The sequence below is a fragment of the Lycium barbarum genome, chromosome 3, assembly GCF_019175385.1.
Source record: "Lycium barbarum isolate Lr01 chromosome 3, ASM1917538v2, whole genome shotgun sequence".
In the NCBI taxonomy this organism is placed as follows: domain Eukaryota; kingdom Viridiplantae; phylum Streptophyta; class Magnoliopsida; order Solanales; family Solanaceae; genus Lycium; species Lycium barbarum.
In genome coordinates this window covers 115,588,433-115,595,744 of record NC_083339.1, presented here as the reverse complement: position 1 = coordinate 115,595,744, position 7,312 = coordinate 115,588,433, and the positions used below count along the sequence as shown (strand labels likewise).

General features: G+C 36.9%; 1 pseudogene; it reads left to right on the top strand.

Moving 5' to 3' along the window:
* The first annotated feature begins 190 nt into the window (after positions 1-190).
* LOC132631166 (dehydrodolichyl diphosphate synthase CPT3-like) lies at positions 191-6,442 on the top strand (annotated as a pseudogene).
* Positions 6,443-7,312: the final 870 nt, after the last annotated feature.

Genomic DNA, 7,312 nt, shown 5'->3' with positions numbered 1-7,312 from the left:
ACATTTGAGGCGATACATTATTAAGGATAGTATGGGCATATGTGTGCTATCTGATTGACATCACGGCATATTGCACAATATGTTTCATTTGGTGGGGTGGCAGCCTCTCTTTACTTACCATCGCTTTTGTTTAAGGCACATAAAGGCAAATTTTTAAACAAAATTTGGAAACAACACACTAAACAAATTGATGTGGGCAGCTGCAATAGAGCACAAAGGAAAGAAGTTTCTTATACGGATGAAGATGATCAAGGTAGTAAAGCCGGAAGCATATGATTGGTTGAAGGAAATTGACGTTGACAAATGGACATTACATGCGGAAGAACGCAGGAGATGGGGGATGCTAACAACAAACAGCTCGGAGTCATTCAATGGTTTGCTAAAATCTGCTCAGGGACTGCCCGTTACTACAATTATGGGAATGATTTACAAGAAAGTTGCGGAGTGGTTTGTGACTAGAACAAGACATGCCAAAGCCATATTAGCAGATGGTGGGAAATGGATGCCAAATCCTGAAAAAATGTTCGAGCATCATAGGAAAAAACGTGAGCTACACAAGATAGTAGAGTATAACCATGCTGAACATGTGTATCAAGTCAAGACAGGTTATTACCAAGGTCGGGGAGGAAACATTCATATTGTTTATGAGTGCACGAGAACGTGTAGTTGTGGTAAGTGGAAATCATACCACATGCGTGTTCTCATGCCATCAAGTGTTTCAAGACAATAGGAAAAATGGTATAAAATTATGTGGCATCGGAGTACAATGTCAAAAGTTATATTAAAGCATATGGCGGTAGTTTCTACCCACTTGGTGATCCGTCTTATTGGCCAAACGAGTCATTTTCAATGATTACTAACAAGGAGTATATCCATAAAATGAGTGTTAACGCACAAACTCGGATTCATAATTGTCACGACCCGACTAGGGCCGCGACGAGCACCCGGCGCTACCCCACCCGGGCACCCCTTTAACATACTTTCACATAATGTCTAGGTGAGCCATAAACCAAATCATGCATTCTGGCCATCAATCATACTAGTCCCAATTGGACGCCAACATTTCTTATATCATCACAGGCATCTATGCCACATCAATGTACATGGGCCGACAAGGCCAACAAAATGACATACAAAAATATAGGGCGACAAGGCCAAACACATCTAACCACATACACATGTCTACGAGTCTCTAAGAAGGTTATAACATATCACATGAGCGGGACAGGACTCCGCTATGCCCATAATTATGTACACAAAAGAATAAGTACCCAAAAGCTATAGCTCCGAATGAAATGGAGCTCCGCTATGTAGTCCCTGAAAATATAGCTATGGATCGAGCCTGTCTCCCTGTGCACCTGCGGGCATGACGCAGCGTCCACAAACAAAAGGAAGTCAGTACGAAGAATGTACCGAGTATGTAAAGCATGATCAATATCAATATGAAAGCTTAAGAGTCAACATATGAGATAGCATAACATGGGAGATAATAATATCGTCGTCATAGCACTTACTTGCTTTCCACAAGGACATTCCATTTCTATTGCGTATCCGTGTACATACATCCATATCCGTATTTATTTACGTTCACATTCATTTTTATAACATATTCGTACTCATATTGATGTCATATACCCACACACACACACACATATATATATATAGCTATAGCGTGCCCGACCATAAAGGTTCGGTGTTTCATACATACTTGGCCAACCAAGGCTCAAGGTCATACATACCTGGCCCTACCAAGGCTTCAGGGTTATCCGTACCTTCTGCAGAAGTGCGCACGCGTTTCATAATCATATACATACTCTATACATATTCATATACATATATTCTTACCTGGCGTCATAAGCTCGGGGTCTTATTATAGCCCTTCATAGGCACACATACATATAATAGCTCATAAGCATCTTTAGCATCATTTTATTCTCATCATCATTACTATCATTGTCATTATCATTACATCTACCCTATAGGATTACTCGCCATACGAGGAACTTAGTACAATCGTAGCACATCGAGCATCGGGAGCTTACTAGCTCGGAGAATCAAATCGTTTGAAGGGAATCATAGTCTTATAGGAGAATTAGACGTTTGGCCAAAGAACCATGCCTTATGAAAGAAGGGTTAGCCTTACATACCTTTTCGTTCGACTATATAACACTTGCACGTTCCCTTCCACGCTTGCGTTTATACCTTCATCAAAGTCATACTATCGTTAGAATTGACAAATAGCATAAATGGCTAAAGCTATGGAAAATCGAACAGCATTTCCTTTATTTATACAACATTCCTCCATATCGTAATTCAATTCCCAAACGTCAACAATACATTTACAATATCATAACAATAGCCTTTAGTCATCTACATTATCCATATTCTCAATTCACTTCCAATTTTCCATATTCAAGACCATAACACACGATTTCGTCCCTTCACATACAATGCCTATTTCATGATCTTAACGTCATTTATAACCCATTCATTTCACAACACAACAACAATCATGATTCAATTCAAACTATTTCTCAAAACGTCACTATTCATCTTTCATGACCCATTTTGCTATACTCTTCTAAAATCCAAGAATTTCAACTTCCAAATACCTTAAACAACATATAAATACCATAAATATTACCTTAGATGTTGTAGGAACAAGCCTTAGTCGAAATACTCCACTTGAGCAAAAACCCTAGTTTTTCTCCATTTGGATTTCTTGACTTGAATGATCTTTAATGGGTTTGCTTACACTTGATTCACTTATTTTGTGTTGTTGATCGCTAAAAACCCTTGAAAACTTGTGGAATATATGTAGAGAGATGTTTTAGAGAGAAGGGGAGTGATGTAGAAGTGAAATGAAATAAGCATTGGTCCCCTTATTTAATGTCTTAAAAATCTGATTTGAAGTGCACAGTGGTCGTAAACTTGGTTTACGGTCCGTATTCCAGTTTACGGACCGTCCTTCGTAGTCGTATTTAATCATAACAGAACCAGAAACTCAGGCTGGGACATGGTGATTTACGATCATGGTTTACGGGTCGTAAACCACTTTACGGTCCGTATTCCAGGTCGTATTTAACCATTGATCATTTGGCAGAAAGTTTGAAGTTTTGGAAGCCACAATACGACATGGCAGCTTACGGACCGTATACCACTTTACGGTCCGTATTTCATTTTACGACCACTGGCCAGAATGCAAACTTGCAACTTTTCACATTTCCAAAACCTATAATTATTCATTATGGAGCATAACCTCTCTCTTATTGCGATTGCGTTTGGAATCTTATTTAGGGTCATCAAATGTCGTTTCTTACTCATGGAAACATCATACACTCGTGCTCATCACTGGGTCATTCACCCGCGTACCAACGGAAGATTTTCTGAGGTGTAACAATAATCAAATGGATGTTCCCGATAGGACATAATCTCGAAGGTGCTCAACGTGTATGGAGTTTGGCCATGATAAGCGTTTATATAACTTACGGGGCCGTGGTAGTGCATGTACCTCTCATAGTGGAAGAACCTCTCGTAGTGGAAGAGCCTCTTGTGGTTGAAGAACCTCGTGATTTTATGAATGTATTTTAATTCTTCTTGATGTATTTGAATTTGAGACAATTTATGAATCTTAAGTATTTTGTTATTGTAATGAATGATGTATTTATTTAATGAAGCATCTTGAATTATGCATATTTAAAATGTGAATTTTTTTAACCGAATGAGTTATATAAAAATTCCGTTATATAGATATGTCATATTTTGCAGTCAAAATATAGTGCAATATAAGTGTATTATATAAAGCGGCCAAAAGCGAGCATAGTGTTGTAAATAGTAAATAATTAACCCCTATTGCTCATGAAATTCCTGCGCAAAAGGACTTAATAGCGCCGTTAACTGTTAAGTCCTTTTGGGCAGGAATTTCCTGCGCAAAAGGTAGTGATGTAACTTCTTCTTTTTTGGGGGGCATTTTGGTTTGCTTGCTTAGTTTTTGGGTCAATTAAGTTCCAGACTCCAATTTATTGCTATGCACTGTGCACGTGTAAAGGGGATGTTTGAAATTCTAACTCTTCCTATTTTATTTTGGACTCAGTTATTTTATTTGACTTTTTCCTACACTTATAAATATTCCATAAGTCACAATTTTTACAAAACTTTAGATAACTTGAAACACGGAGTTCATAACTTTGGACCTAGAGAGAGCTTGGAGCCGCCGTGGAGGCCGGAGTTACAGGATTTTATCTTTTCTTCTCTGTAATACTTATTTTTACGTTTTTATTCGGATGATTTGTTATTTTTCTTCCATGTCTGTGTGGAGCTAAACCCTTTAGTTCTAAGGTTTTGGCCCAAACATGGAAGTTGACGTTTGATTATTGTTTATATCTATTGATTTTCCATCTTTGGGTTATTTATTTATTCTTGATCTTAATTGTTTGATGAAATAGTTAGACACTATTTGTGGCGTGTGAATTGAACTAGGAATAGGGAATTTGCATGCGTAATAAGAATAAATATAGCTTGTTCGATTAATCGTTTCGCTAATGAGGATAGGAATATACGCTTTGGCCTTTCTTGTTGAATACAAAGATATAAATGCGTTCTTGTTATCTCTGGCGACTATAGAAATATAGGCACTATAGTAGCATCTACAAGCTTATAAGCAACTCGGAAGATACTCATAAAGTTAATATCAACCCGTCAACTAGTAACCCATAGGTAGAACGATTTGAAGACTCAACTAGATTGTTAGTGGTCATAGCCTTAGATCTTTCTCTTCTCCGATAAAAATCCGCTCTTTCTTGGTTGAAGTTCATTATTTGATTTCTTTTATTTTTATTTAGTTTATAAATATAAATTTGGATTTCATTTCTTGTTTACATAATTAGCATTAGTTTAATGCCTTCCTTTTGCTGAAACATTGAAAAAGCCTCTAAAAATTGCCACAGTTTTATGAGCACAACCAATGTTAGCAAATGCAGGGTAAGCCTGCGCCCTTCCTAGACTTCGTGCATAGCGGGAGCTTAGTGCACCGGGCTACCCTTTAACTAATGTTAGTAAATTCATTATAATGCTCATTGCACTTTCAGCAAAAGGTAAACTCCAAGCAGCAAGAAAATGTTGTAAAAGAGAATCTAAAAAGAGAATCTTTCCATGAATGTATTAAAAGATAGTTCCTTTTTTTGATAACTGACGGAAAATTTCAAAAGCTAAAAAAAAAAGGGAGCCCGGTGTACTAAGCTTCCGCTCTTTCTATTTAGAAAATTCCAAAGCTATTTCTAAAAATAGGAGAAAATCAAGAAATTCCAAAGAATATTATTGAGACATGGAGAATGCATTAGGCCATCTGAAACACAGCTATCCTGCTATAGAGTTCAAGAAGCCATTATAAAAAACTTGGAGTCTAGTGCATGTCTGTAAGTAGCTCATCAACTTACTTCCCTGATGTTTTCTCTTGCTCTGCATTTCACTTTAACGGCTGAAAAGAATTAATTTTATTCGGCTCTGTTTTCATGCTACCATGGGCTGTTAGTTGAGACTAAATTCTCTAATGTTTGATTGGGTTGATCTTGGTGCATGATCTAGCACTAGTTGGAGGGTTGATATTGAAGGTGTGAACGGCAAAAGAGTGGGCCGTCTATTTGAAAATATTAGCAGTTTTTTTCGCCAATGTATATTTTCTGTACTTAATGCGGGTCCTGTTCCTCGTCACATCTAGATAGTGATGGACATAGGGCAGGATTTTCAGCTCTTATCAACATGCTAAGATATTGTTACGAGCTTGGTAAATACAAACTGTTTATGCCTTCAGCGTTCATAACTTAAAACGAAGGCCTGAAGAAGTTGTATCACTAATGAAACTGATGCAGGAAAAGATTGATGAAATAATTAAAGAGGAGAGCATTATAAACCGCCTTGGGATTAGGATTTACTTTGAAGGGAACCTAAAACTTCAGAGTGACCCTGTCAGGTCAGCAGCCGAGAGGGCTAATGGTAAAGACAGCATGTAATTCAAAAGCTGTATTATCTATTTGTATTGCCTACATTTCAACAGATGAGATTGTGCATGCTGTTCAAGAATATTGTGAAGAAAAATGGGATGAGATTAGAAAACTAGAAGCAATTAATGCTGGCGGCAATTTAATTGGACCCAAAGAAAACGGGAAGGACAACGATGAACACCTTATTGGTGTGACAAATGTTGACAGACATATGTACATGTCAGTTTGTCCTTATCCAGATATTATTATACGGACTTCTGGAGCAACTCGGTTAAGCAACTTTCTCACTACAAGAAATTGCGAATTTCACAGTAAAATTTTCAACATTTAAATTAATATTAGCTTCAATTTTATATTTATTTTATCATGGCATATTTGTATTCAATTTGTACATTCATAATTGTCAATCTTTAGAAACATGAAATGTATGTAAAGTAAATACCTTTTAATAGCGTAACCAAAGAAAAACTAACAATATATAAGTATTGTGAACAAATTAAATAATGTCAAATCAAATTATTTGTTCTCTCTCAAGTAAAATTTAAACCTAACTAAATCATCAACAATAATAGTTTCACATCTAGCTACATCAAGATCACTCCTACTTCGAATTTTTCTACAATAAATTCTGCAACAATGCTTTATGAAACCACAACTCCGCAAGCAATTCGTTGTCAATAATTGATCTCTCTCCCTTCAAAAATACTGCACAAGAAGTTCACATATAGGTTTACCCTCTATGTAGGTTTGGATTCTTATAGACCATTTGTGATTTTGAAATAACCTTATAACCATATCCAAACTTTTTAATCTAACAAATCCTATTGAGTTCTTTAGCTACTCTTGACTGAGGCTGATTAAGCGCTTGTGAGTACCAACAAGGGTTGTGATGGGATAGTTAGGATCTCTCCATCTTAATTAGAGGTCTCAGATCTTTGTTAGGGAGTGTCTTCCCCCTTAAATGAGTCTTATGGGGCACGAACCTTAGATTAGTCGGGGCTCGAATGTGGGTACTGAACTCCGGATGGTAAACCAAAAAGAAGCACTTGTGAGTCTCAGCCCCTATCAACTGCCGTTTGATTATAACCTCAGACTTTGACATCTTGTGGAAGTGTTTCTAAATGACATTGTGAATTTGTTATCCTCTATGTAGAACCACTGATAATGATTGAAGGTGAAGGGACATGGAAATTAGTTGTGATGCTTGCTTCTATCTCAAGCAAGTTGTTCAGATAACACTAAGATGTGTTTGTGCAGTTACATCACTATTTTAACTAATTGATGGGATGCCTTGGTTTTATAATTTTATTTTT